General features: G+C 58.1%; 1 long non-coding RNA gene across 1 annotated transcript in view; it reads right to left on the reverse strand.

Moving 5' to 3' along the window:
* Nucleotides 1-7,161: 7,161 nt before the first annotated feature.
* The window catches only part of LOC144226472 (uncharacterized), a 29,370-nt gene continuing 23,458 nt past the window's right edge, over nucleotides 7,162-13,073 (reverse strand). The window contains exon 5 of the long non-coding RNA XR_013333659.1: nucleotides 7,162-7,473. This is a non-coding gene — a long non-coding RNA (uncharacterized LOC144226472). The remainder of the gene's footprint in view (nucleotides 7,474-13,073) is intronic.

The following is a 13,073-nucleotide window of genomic DNA, read 5'->3' on the forward strand; positions in this document are numbered from 1 at the left end:
GAGACGGGTATATTTAAGAGATCTCTGGTGACGCAGGAAGAGCAGCATAACGTCAAAAGCCAAGCAAGACGGGGAGGAAATGTGAGGACGCGGCCGCCCACCCGCCGCGTGCAGAGGGCTGACGCACCAGGAAAGCAGCTCTTCGAGGGACAGGGGGACAGAAAAGGGACCCGAACAGCAGCCGCGTGAAAAGACCCACTGGTGGCCACGGAAATGCAAGTCAGAGATGCCGAACGCCCCCTCCCACCACCACAAGAGCGTGTGCGCGCGGTGCGCGTGCAGGGACCTCTCCCTGGGCCGGCAGCTCTGTCCTTGAGGACCTGCTCGTCCTCTGGTCGCGGTGACGGCTCGGGCCGTGGGCGTGGCTCAGAAAGGCCCGAGGCGCCGGGTGCGCGGTGCAGAGGCCGGGGGACAGGCCGCAGCAGNATCTTGGGGATGGAGCTGAAGTCCGGCTCCGCTCAGGGAAGGAGGCGCTGAATCCAGGCCCAGTGTCTCGCCACTGAGGCCCCTCCACACAGGTGGGAACCGTGGGTCACAGCGGCTCACCAGGCCCTGCTTTGAATTCCTGATCCCGGCCCCAGACCCCACGCTGCAGAGGAGAGTCCCGTGTCCCTGCAGACCCCAGGCTGCGACGGGCGAGTCCCTCCCGAAAGGGGAACAGCGTCCAGGACCCGAGGTGCACACACCGTTGTAGAACGATCGCATCCCCGGAACGCTCCGCGCCCCGCCCCCACCGCCTGCTCCTCCCCCTGCGCCGGGGCCCCAGGACGGACGGTGGACAAACGGACGACCACAAACAGCAGAGGAGAAGCCGTGCAGTCGCCAGACCGCAGCCCCCAGTCCAGGGCCTCGGCCGCGCAGACGGTCCGGGAAGGGGGCTTCCTCCTCGAGCGGCGCCCGCGGGCTGGCGGGCCGGGGTGCGGCTCTGCGACAACAGAGCTGAAAGAAGGACGTGCTGACCAGCAGCGAGTCCCGCCCCTCCTGCCGCTGCCGGGGACGGTCCCCCAGGCCCCGGAAGGAAGTGGGGGCTGTGGGCAGCTGAGCCCCCGGGAGAACGCGGCGGGAGGCCCACACCGGGCACAGCGGGGGCCNGGTGGAGCCGCCGCCCCGCCGTCCGTTCCGGCTACGTTTCCACGAGCGCGGCCATGACGGAGGCTGACAGCAGACGCGGCGCCGCTGGAGCCTCCGGACGCCTAGGGGACAGACTCCTCATAAGCCTGCTGTGTGCAGTGACGGCATGTAAAGGAAAACGCACACGAGTGTCTGTAAGCGGAACATTCTCGGCATAATTAAACGCGTATTTCCTCCAACGTGCTGGGGACCCGGAGCTGACCTCAGCGCGCGGGCGCCGTCAGTGCGTCCAGGGCGCAGCTGGATGCGCGTCTGACTTGAGACCTGCTCCAGGTGCCGTGCAGGCTCCTACACGCGCGGCCTCGTCCCTTCTGCTGGCGACGGATTCGCTTGCGAGGGGGCTTCCACAGAGACAGCCACCGAGGGGCGTGTGTGTCCCGGGGCCGCCCGGGGCCGGGCCGCCCACACACCCGACGAGCGGGCAGCGGCCCCACGGCCGCTCGTGGGCTGAATTGAACGGAACTGGTCTCCTCAGAGCGGGTCCCCAGGGAGGCCTGGGTCTCTCGGGCAGGTCCTGGCGCTCGGGTGTGGCTCCTGGCGCTGCGCTGCTGGCCCCGCTCTCCTCCTGGGCCTGCGGGGCTCACGTACTCCTGTGAACGGTCTCGGCCCAGAGACAGGAGCGGAGGGACGCGTCCCCGGCCGGGGCTGTACCTGCTCCCGCGAAACTCCCGCCTCCTGCGTGTTGGCCAAGTCCACCGCCTGGACACGTGCCAGGGCCACCCCAGGATCGAGGCTGCTCGGCACGCGGCTTGGTCCTCGGGGGCGGGGGCGGGTGGGGGGCCTCCTCGCCGGCCGCTCTCTGGNAGCGGGCTCCCCGCGGGGTGGTTTATTCCCTCCTCTGCTTCATTCCGTGAAAGTGGAGGTTCTGGGGGTTCGCTGGCCACAGAACTCAGTAGCTCATTCACACCCACGTCGCCAAGGCACGCAGCCAGCAAGGGCCCTGCCCTGCCCTGGGCTGTCACTCCGGGCCCCTCCCAGGCATGTCACGTCCGTGGACACAGCCGCCGTGAGAGGTGGGGGCTGCATGCCCACCCCCTCCCCAAACCAAGGCTCAGAGCGTCTACGAGTCCTGCCGGGGCCGCTCAGGGCGACTGTGGTCACAGGCAGAATACCTGTCCAGATACCTCTTACCACCAGCCTGAATGCCCTCTGTGCCCCGAGGAGCTGGCCTCGTGACCGNGGTCCTGGTCTGCGGCCCCCGCTTTGCCCTTGGCAATTGCCCAGTTTTGTTCTCTTTAAAGTCAGCAAATCTGAACGCACCAGTGATTGCCGGCGGACTGTGAGGCTCAGTTCCTGGAGGCAGACGCTCCTCAGGCAGCGTGGGCAGGCCTCGCACCGGCCCCTGCAGACACGCACCACGGGGGCCTGGGTTCCAGGGGAGAAGACCAGCCCCAGGCCCAGGAAGGCCCCGCAGGAGCAGGGCTGCCGGCCGGAGCTGGCTCAGCAGGGAGCCCCTGGCGTGGACGGACCGAGTCAGCAACTTACATCCCTCTTCCCTTCCCTCCACTAGTGACATTACACCCCCTGTGGGATCTGTCACCAGCCTGCAAATGGAGACATGTTTCCATACTCCGGAGTGCTCCCATACTCCCGAGTGCTCCCCATACTCCCGAATGCTCCCCATACTCCGGAGTGCTCCCCATACTCCCGAGTGCTCCCATACTCCCAAGGGTGCCCTATCCCCGTACTCCAGAGCCCTCTCCGTACTCCCAAGTGCCCCATATTCTCAAGTGCACCCTTCCCTTTGTAAAAACTACACGTTAAGCTTAACAACTGGGTGTTGCAGCTTCCTGAGGCTCTTTAACTTTGAGGGGAGCACGTTGGAAGGGCTTCTGGGGAGCACGTTGGAAGGGCTGCTGAAGGCACAGCCCGACCACGACTCAGGCCACCCCGGTGCCTGCAGATTCCCCAGTTACCGGCTTTGACACTGAGACAGCCCCGGCCAGGAGCTGAGACCCGGGAGCAAGAACCGGGAGCTGACCCCATGCACCTGAGGCCCAAGGAGCCGAGGCCTCTCCTGCACGGTGTCCCCGGCTCCCCCGCATTCAGGAAGGCGAGCATTTCCCAGAGTGACAACAGCCGTACGTACGCAGCCCGTCGCCCATGGGAATCCCACTCTTCCTGAGCTCCCGTGCTAACTCATGAAGGTCACAGTCTGTCAGAAAGGTTCCAGCTCCTCCACATCCCCTGAGAAAAGTAAACCACGTGTGGCTGCACCGTTAGACCCTAGTGGGGCTTTCAGGAGATGTTTCTGGAAACTGGGCAGACAGATGGCATGCCCTCATCCTGGGAAGATAATGGTTTGTTTTACAAATGTGCTCAGGCCAGGGGCCGAGGGGGCGAGAGTGGTGTGCACACAAGGCACGTGGGAAAGACAGATTAGGAGCCACTGGACGCCCGTCCTGTCATTTCAAACAAACACCCTTCCCACGAGCAGTGGTTTATTCTGTGGGTGTAGACGCAAAGCAAGGACCCACCTTGGACCCAGGGTACACATCCCCGCAGCGGCAGCACCTGACGACTGGCAGGGCGCCCAGGACCAGGGAAGGCAGTGGGGAGCCCTTCCCTGCCGTGCTCAGGAGGGCTGTGCGTGCCGGCCCCGCTCTTGTGGCCGAGCAAGAAAGCTGGGGTCTCCCTGCCCGGGGGTCCACCTGTGGGGCGATGGTCCCCAGTGGGGCGCGGCTGGTGTGGGGCTGACTGCTCTCTCGCTGGCGGCATCAATCAATATCAATCACCGATCAATCCAAATGTACAATTTTCCCTTTAAATACATAAACCTATAAAATGTATAAAGATAAATTTATTTATCCCTTTATAATACATGTACACATGAATGCATGTGCACACGTGTGCAGCCATGTAGTGATGTACACATCACTGTGCACATGTGCATGCACTGTGTGTGCATCCGCTGTGTGTGCACTGTTTGCACTGTATTGTGCTCTGTGTATGTCCACGGTGTGTGTGCGCACTGTGTGCACTATGTGTGTGCGTGCTGTGTGTGTGCATGTGTATGCCCTGTGTGTGTGCGCTGTGTGTGTACTGTGTGTGTGCTGTGTGCACCGTGTGTGCATGAGCTGTGTGTACTGTGGGCACTGTGTGTGCATCCGCTGTGTGTGCACTGTGTTTGCACTGTATTGTGCTGTGTGTGTGTCCACGGTGTGCGTGCGCACTGTGTGCACTATGTGTGTGTGTGCTGTGTGTGCGTTGTGTGTGGGCATGTGTATGCCCTGTGTGTGTGCGCTGTGTGTGTACTGTGTGTGNGTAAAACGTATAAAGATAAATTTATTTATCCCTTTATAATACATGTACACATGAATGCATGTGCACACGTGTGCAGCCATGTAGTGATGTACACATCACTGTGCACATGTGCATGCACTGTGTGTGCATCCGCTGTGTGTGCACTGTTTGCACTGTATTGTGCTCTGTGTATGTCCACGGTGTGTGTGCGCACTGTGTGCACTATGTGTGTGCNTTTTTTTTTTTTTTTTTAATTTTGAGAGAGAGCGCAAACGGGGGAGGGGCAGAGAGCGAGCGAGAACCCCAAGCAGTCTCCACGCTGTCAGCACAGAGCCCGACTCGGGGCTCAAACTCACGAAACTATGAGATCGTGACCTCAGCCGAAACCAAGAATCGGACAGTTAACTGACTGAGGCGCCCTTTGATGGTAACTCTCAAATAGGGAATGTTTTTAATTTAGATCAAGTGCAATCCATTGATTTTTTTTTTCTTTCGTGGCTGATGTGTTTCTGTCTGTGTGAGAAATGTCTGCCCCCCACCCTGGGTCACAAAGGCCGCGTTTATGAGGTTTCCTCCAAGGATTCCACAGTTTCACCCTTCCCACCGGGGTCTACGGCCAGTTCTCCGCCAAAGCTTGCCCACGGGGTGGCGTGAGGGCCCGGCTGCGCCCACGCCTGGGCTCGCTCTTCGGCTCCACCCGTCGTCACCTCCTCTGCTTCCGCTGATACTCACGGCCTTGTCCGCCGGGACTTCAGCCTGAAATCGGGTAACGCAAATCCTCCTTGTTTCTTGTTTCAAAATTGTTTTGGGCCTTTCAATCCTTTGCATTTCCTCAGAAATTTAGGGGTCAGCCTGTCCGCTCCACAAAACGTGGTCTGGGATATTCCGTGGGATCACGCGGATTCTGCAGGCCAGCCGGGGAGACGTGGACGTCTGTCTCCAGCCCACGAGCATGGGCTGTCCTGACGCAGGTGCAATCGCTCTCCGCCTTCTCTCTGTCGGTGTGTCTGCCGTGTACACTCTGCACTCACTCGTGCTTCAGATGCTGTTATTCGAGGTTCTGTAGCGGTTTGAGCTTGTTAATGTCATCTTTCCTGACGGACCATGACTCGCACAACGACGGCCTGTCTGCATCACAGGGGATTGCGCCAAATTCCTCCCCACGGAACACGCAGCGAGCAGGTGTGGGGTCAGAGCACCGCTGGACCCACTCTGGACCACGGTGGCCAGGCCCCCTCGCGGCCCGGCACCTCCACCGAGCTCTGCCCGCCAGCTCTGTCCACTGCACCCACCGCCCCCGTCAGCCCAGCCCCGGGCCCCGCGTCCTACCCCCACCCACGTGGACCAGAGTGTGCACTGGACACCATTCACGGCCCAGCCCTCTCACCTCCCCTGGACTAACCAGGTGCAGTTTTTCTTGACCTTGTCGCACTAGCTCAGAATTTTACATATTTATGGGCACCTGGGGGCTCAGTCAGTTGAGCGTCCAGCTTCGGCTCAGGACATGATCTCACGGTTTGTGGGTTCGAGCCCCGCGTCGGGCTCTGTGCTGACAGCTCGGAGCCTGGAGCTGCTTCAGATTCTGTGTCTCCCTCTCTCTCTGCCCCTCCCCCACTCACGCACTCACGGTCTCTCATAAATGAATAAGCATTTTTATTTAAAAAAATAATTTTACCTGGGGCGCCTGGGTGGCTTAGTCGGTTAAGCGTCCGACTTTTGCTTAGGTCATGATCTCACGGTTCATGGGTTCGTGCCCCGCGTCGGGCTCTGTGCTGACTGCCAGCTCAGAGCCTGGAGCCTGTTTCCGAGTCTGTGTCTCCNGTAATGAGGTTTGTTTTTTTTTTTTCAGTTTTACAATAAAAGCATGTTTTAAAATCAGGGACAAGTCAGAGTTGAGGTCTATCAGTTAAAAATATCCTGAGCCCATGACACTGCTCACCTCCCGGCCAGCACTTGGCCGGCGGAACATTCGAAAGAGAAGGGTCCCCAGGTCGGGGTCCCATGTGCTCCTGCTGGATTTCAGCGCACAAGGACTGAGCTCCCGCACAACCCAGAAGGCGCTGCTCTGGCCCCACCGGACCCGGGGACTCAGCTGCCCCTCCAGGACTTGGACGCCCACCTGGGAAGTGCAGGGAGGGGAGGGGATGGGCACCGCCGTGCTCCAAGCGCCCCCGTCCCCCTCCCCAAATGCACGTGTTGAACCCTGCCCCCCTCCATGGGCACTGGTGTTCGAGGCCCCGAAACCATCGGCCCACTTCTGCCTCGGGAGGACACGGCGAGGAGGCGGCCTCACCAGACAGCGGGGCCGTGGCGCCCTGGCCCTGGACCCCCTGCCTCCAGAAGCTGGGAGTGAACTTGTCTGTTCATGAGCCCCTGTCCACGGTGTCTTTGCACAGATGTCCCCATGGGCTGAGACACATGAGAACCGCTTTCCAAGTGCCCTTGACCGCCCACGCTCTGGCCACGAATGGAACCAGGCTGTCGGGGGGTGTGTGCAGAGACCCCGTGGCCTCCCCGCGCTGCCGACCACCCCCCCCCACCAGCGCTCAGAGCCACGCGGCTGCCACCTCCGAAGCTCCATGGTGACATTTGCGGGGACATGGATTTGCTCAGAAGTGACCTCCTCAATAGATATCTCTTCCAGAACCTTCCACTGTTCCCATTAACTCTGGAGGAGAGTCCCCTCCCATTTTCAAGGGCTGTTCTTTATGTAAACAAAGTGGTTAATTAGACAGTTCGTTGTGCTATTTAAAATGCATTCTGCTTTAAAAGAACAAGTAGTCACAATTAAAAATCACAGCATTTTTAATACCAACTAATTCTTCCATCAAATTCTTAGAAAAATGAGTTCACATGAGTTATTAATGCGCCTGCTCTAATTTCATTCCTAAGTAGGTAAATGCATCTCCGTCCACACCGACGGGTGGGAGGGGCTGCAAGGCAGGAGCCGCTCCACGTGGGAGAAAAATCAGGCACAACAGTGACATCGACGGCTCCCGGCGACCTGGGACTTGGGAGAAGGTGAGGTCAGAGCTTCCCCGACGGGCAGCGTCCTGTCCTGGGAAACACCCCGGCTCAGGGCACAAACCACAGCTCGCTCTGGAAGGAGAAAGAAGGACATTTCTCTGGAGCACTTGANTTGGGAGGCCGAGGGCCCTGCCCCGGAGAGGTCACCGCCCCAGGGGACGTCCAGACGCCGACCTGGGGAGGAACAGCACCCAAGAGACAAACAGGCTCCTGAAAGGTGGCCGTGTGCGCTCCAGGCACGTTGCCCGTGGAGCCCGGGGTGCCCACCCAGACCCCGTTCCCGCCCAGACGGGGCGCTGAGGGCAGCACGTGGCTGCAGCGTGGACGGCTCCTGCGCCCCGTCCCCACACGTCCACGGGGCCTCCCTTTTGCTGGCCGCGCCCCACACTGGTTCCTGACCTGCGGGGAAGACAGGGTGGAACATTCCAGGACTCGTCTCCCTCACCCAGGTGAGAGGGAGACAGAGACACACAGACACAGAGCCGGAGAGACAGACCAGAAGCGGTGCCAGGTCCCGGGGGCGGCAGAGGGGCCCCCACCTGAGTGGACCTGAGGGCCCGCCAGGCCGTGCCTGTGAGCGCAGGTGCGAGGACCCGGCCCTGCGCCACCTCTGAGGGGCCGTCCCAGCTCAGAGCCCGGCGCACCGTGACCCCCCTCTGCCCCAGGCCCGGTGCGCGTGTCCCTCAGAGCGACTCCCGGAGCCCCGGCCCTGGACCTCCATACCCCACGTCCGCATAACTCGGGACAACTTTCAGTGACCCTGTCACGCGCCTCAAACCAGTCGCCAGAGGCAAACTGCCTCCCGTCCTCATAAAACCTGCNCACAGGGGCGCACCGATGCCCCCGGCCTCCTCCCCGAGCGCCTCGCCTGCCGGGACCTGCACCGAGCGGCCGCTGCCAACGCCTGGGGCCCCTTCCAAGGGCCCCGGGGGTCCAAGCCCCCCNCCTCCTCCTGCCTGCGTCCGTGCGCCCGGCGTGCCCGCCGGCCCTCTTCCCACAGCCCTGGCCTCTCCTCTGGCTTTCCGCTCTTCTCCATGCCTCGCTCACCCGGCCTCGCTCACCCGGCCTCGCTCCCCTGGGCTCTTCCCAGCCCCTCCCCCGGCCCCCCATCTGGTCACTGGCCTGTGGGAGGGCGGCCCGGCCTGTGCTGTGGGAGCTTCTCTTCCGGCCCATGTCCAGCCAGGCCCTGCTTCCCAAGCACAGAGGACATGCCCAGCATGTTGTGGACTAAACGCAGGGTCACCAGCAAGCACCGGGGTCCCCGCGGCCCCTCCTGCCCCAGGGTCACTGTGTGGGAGGCGGGTAGGCCGAGTCAGCAGCCCCGTCCACACTGCAGCCTCAGCCAACCCTGCGGGACACGCGGCGGCCTCTCTCGAGATGAGTCACAGAGAAGCGAGGCGGCTGGGCCTGCGGGAGCGGGAGGCCGCCCTGATCGGGCGAGCGTGCAGCTCGCCGCCTCGGATGCCCCTCTGTGGTCCGCAGCTGCCTCAGGCCACACTCAGCCTGGCCGAGAGGCGACCGCGCGCGGACCTGCCCCCCGGCACCCGCTGCGGGGTCTGTCCAGCGCCCGTCCCTGGCAGTGGCACACAGGGGCTCCAAGTGGAAGCCAGTGGCCAGGTCCTGGGCACCGAGCTCACGCCCGACCCCCCCGACCAAGCCCCCACTTCCCTCCCAACCGCTGCCAGCCCTGCTCCTTGCAGAGGAAATGCCGTCCGGGAGAACATTCTGAGCCACCTGCACCGATTCTGCCTGCAGCGTGGCTCTTGCACCTGTGTCACAGGTGGCCACATGTGGCAGCCGCCTCTGGGGAAGACAGAGGGTAAGACCCAGGGTCTCCCACTGTGACCGCGTGTACCCAGGGAAGGCGGATGAGCCCTGCGTACCATCAGGGTGTGGGAGGAGCGGCCAAGCACGTGCGGGCCACGGGTGACCCAGGGTGGTCTGGCTGGTTCTGCCCGGAGGTCGGAGGAGGAGCCGATCCCCCAGAGCGTGCAGCCTGACAGGTGATGTGACAGGTGATGGTGACCGTCCCTAGCTAGGCAGACCCTGACCTCGCTCCACCCCAGGTCAGGCTCTACATCGACCAGGGCCCCGGCCTGGGCAGAAAGAAGCTCCAGCCAGGGATCTTCTCCCTGATGGTGGAACCACAGCTTCGCTCCCCCCCCCGCCCCCCCTGCAGCACAGTGGTCTACACTCTGGGACCTCAGCTCCTCCCCCTGGGACCCCTCCTGCGGCACCTGGGGAGCTGCCTCGGGGGCAGTGCCGAGGGCGAGGTCTTCCCGCTGGTCCACTGAGCACCGCCTGGCACCCCAGCATCTCTGGGCAGTGAGAAAGCAGGGCGTGGGGTAGGTGTGCAAGGGGCAAAGCCACGCCCTCCCCTCCCACTGCACCCGGCCCCCTGCCTGGGCACAGCACCCCCTGGGATCCCGGTCAGGTCCCCAGCTGAGCACCCCCCTCAGCAGGCCCCACAGGAGACCCCAGGACCCAGGCACGGGCTCCTGCACAGAAACCGGAATGCAGCGGGAAGAACTGCATGTCTCAGACCCGAGTTAAGAAAAGGAAACGTGTTAGAGAGTGAACGTTTGGGGGTAAAGTAAAGCTTCCCTCTTTCCTGTCCTTCACTGAGCTAACAGATGCACAACAGTGTTCACAAGCCAATCCATACGAGCACAGTAACAAAATGAGGAATGAAAATCGGAGAACCATCTCAAAAGATGCAGAAAAAGCATTTGACGAGACTCAACATCCATTTATGATTAAAAACTCTCAACAAAGTGAGTATAGAGGGAATGTGCCTCAACACGATAAAGGCCACACAGGACAGGCCCACAGCTCGCAGCACACTCAACGGAAACGCTGGAAGCTTTTGGTCGAAGACCAGGCCCCAGACAAGGACGTCTAGTCACCACCTGTGTCTGGCACAGCCCGGAGTCCCAGCCACAGCAACCAGACGAGGAAGAGAAGTAAGAAACACCCACACGGACAACTGTCAGTATCTGCAGATACAGAAAACCCTAAAGAGTCCACCGAAGAGGGGCGCCTGGGTGGGCCAGTCGGTTGAGCATCTGACTTTGGCGCAGATCATGATCTCACAGTCTGCGGGTTCGAGCCCCGAGTCAGGCTCCGTGCTGACAGCTCGGCGTCTGGAGCCTCTTCAGAGGCTGTGTCTCCCTCTCTCTCTGCCCCTCCCCTGCTCGTGCTCACTGTCTGTCGGTCTCTCTCCCTCTCTCTCTCTCTCTCNAAAAACCTTTAAAAAATTTAAAAAAAAAAAATAAATAAACCAGTAAAAGAAGAGAAAAGAAAACAAAAGAAATGACTTAAAAAAAAAAGGCCTCACCAAACAACTGCTAGAAAGGATACACTAATTCAGTAAAGTCATAGCACACAAAATCAACAGACAGAAATCTGTTGCATTTCTATGCACTAACAATGAACCATCAGGATGAAAAATTAAGAAAGCAATTTCATTTACAATTGTATCAGAAAGATTTAAACATCTAGGAATAAATTTAACCAAGGAGGTGGAAAACCAGTGCACTGAAAACTAGAAGACACTGATGAAGGAAATTTTAAGATATAAAAAAATGGGAAGATATCCCATGCTCATGGAAGAATGCATCATGTCAGGGGCGCCTGAGTGGCTCAGTCAGTTAAGCGTCCAGGTTTGGCTCAGGTCATGATCCCCGGTTTATGGGTTCAAGCCCCACATCGGGCTCTGCGCTGACAGCTCAGAGCCTGGAGCTGCTTCAGATTCTGTGCCTCTTTCTCTTTCTGTCCCTCTCCTGCTCACGCTGTCTCTCACTCTCTAAAAAATAAATAAAACATTAAAAAAATGTTTTAAAAGAATGCATTGTGTTAAAATGTCCATAAAGCAACCTACAGATTCAATGTGATCTTTATCAAAATTCCAATGGCATTTTTCACAGAAAGAGAACAAATAATTCTAAAATTTATATGAAACTACAAAAGACTCCAAATAGCCAAACAAATCTTGAGAAAGAACAAAGTTGGAAGTACCATGCTCTCTGATTTCAAACCATATTATAAATTATAGTAATCAAAATTTGTGGGATTAGCACAAAACAGACACATGGATCAATGGAACAGAATAGAAAGCCCAGAAATAACCACATGCATGTATGGTCGATTAATTTATAATAAAGGGGGTAAGAACATACAGCAGGGAATAGAGAGTCTTTTCAACCATGGTGTTGGGGTAGCTGGGAAGCCACCTCCAGACGACTTTCTCACACCATACACAAAAATTAACCCAAAATGGATTCACGACTGTAATGTAAGACCTGGAACCATAAAAATCCTAGAGGAAAACCCAGGCAGTGAGCTCTGTGACATTGGCCTTGGTGATGATTTTTTGGATCTGACTTCAAAAGTGAAGACACCAGGGTAAAAACAAGTGGGACCACATCAAACTAAAAAGGTTCTGCACAGCAAAGGAAACCATCGGCAAAATGGAAAGGCCGCCTATATAATGGAAGGAAATATTTTAAACAATACACCTGATAAGGGACTAATGTCCAAAATATATAAAGAACTCTTATAACTCAAAAGCCAAAAAACACACAATCTGGTTTAAAAGTAGGCAGAAGACGTGAACAGACATTTCTCCAAAGATGGTCAGATGGTCAACAGACCCATGAAAAGATGCTCAACACCACTCATCATCAGGGAAATACAAATCAAAACCACAACTCACCTCACCCCTGTCAGAATGGCTAGTGTCAAAAAGATAAGAAACTAATGTGTTATATGTCGATTATATCTGGTAAATGAAATGGTAGCAACAATGTATTTGGTGATTAGAGCTTACGGATGAGGGAGGCGCCAGGAGGGGAGTGTCCCGCTATGAGGCACTTGCACTGCCCATGCAGGAAGGTGCTATTTAAAGTGCATTTGTATTAGTTATGAATGGATATTGCAAACTCCAGAGCAACCACTAAAAAGTTAAAAAAACAAAAAACCAGAAGAGATGTGACAAATGTGCTGAGAGAGAAGGGAAAACGGAAGCACGCAAACGCTCGGTTTTAAAAGCAAAGAAGGCGGAAAAAGAGCAGACGACCAAAAAAGACACAAAGAGTGAGGAGCAATGAATGTCACACAGGAATGAATGTGGAGGATGCTAATCCAACTGTATCAGCGGTCACTGAATTTGTTTTAAGTTTATTTTTCTTGAGAGAGAGAGCATGCGAGAGTGGAAGAGGGGCAGAGGGAGAGAGGGAGAGAATCCCAATCTTACGGCACAGAGCCTGATGTGGGGCTCGATCCCATGAGCTGTGACATCATCACCTGAGCCGAGGCCAAGAGCCAGACTCTGAACCCACCGAGCCCCCCAGGCGTCCCACAGTCACTCTGAATGTGAGTGGTATGAAGACAGAGACTGTCGGAGCAGATGAAAACACAAGCCCCAACTACATATCGCATACAAGCCACTCACGTCACACAGGGGGGGCGCAGACGGATTAGGGTAAAGGGGTGGAAGGCGCGCTCGCTGCACCAATGCTAACCGAGAAAACCCGGAGCCGTTTCATCCGTGCCCCAGAGCAGCTTCCAGGGCAAGGGAAGTCCTCACGATGGAGACAGGCGTTTCGTGATGCTGACGGGATCCAGGGCGACCTAACAACCTTTAGTGTGCACCTGGCATCGAGCCCCACATC

The sequence above is a fragment of the Crocuta crocuta genome, unplaced genomic scaffold (assembly GCF_008692635.1).
Source record: "Crocuta crocuta isolate KB4526 unplaced genomic scaffold, BGI_CrCroc_1.0 scaffold143, whole genome shotgun sequence".
Classification (NCBI taxonomy): Eukaryota; Metazoa; Chordata; class Mammalia; order Carnivora; family Hyaenidae; genus Crocuta; species Crocuta crocuta.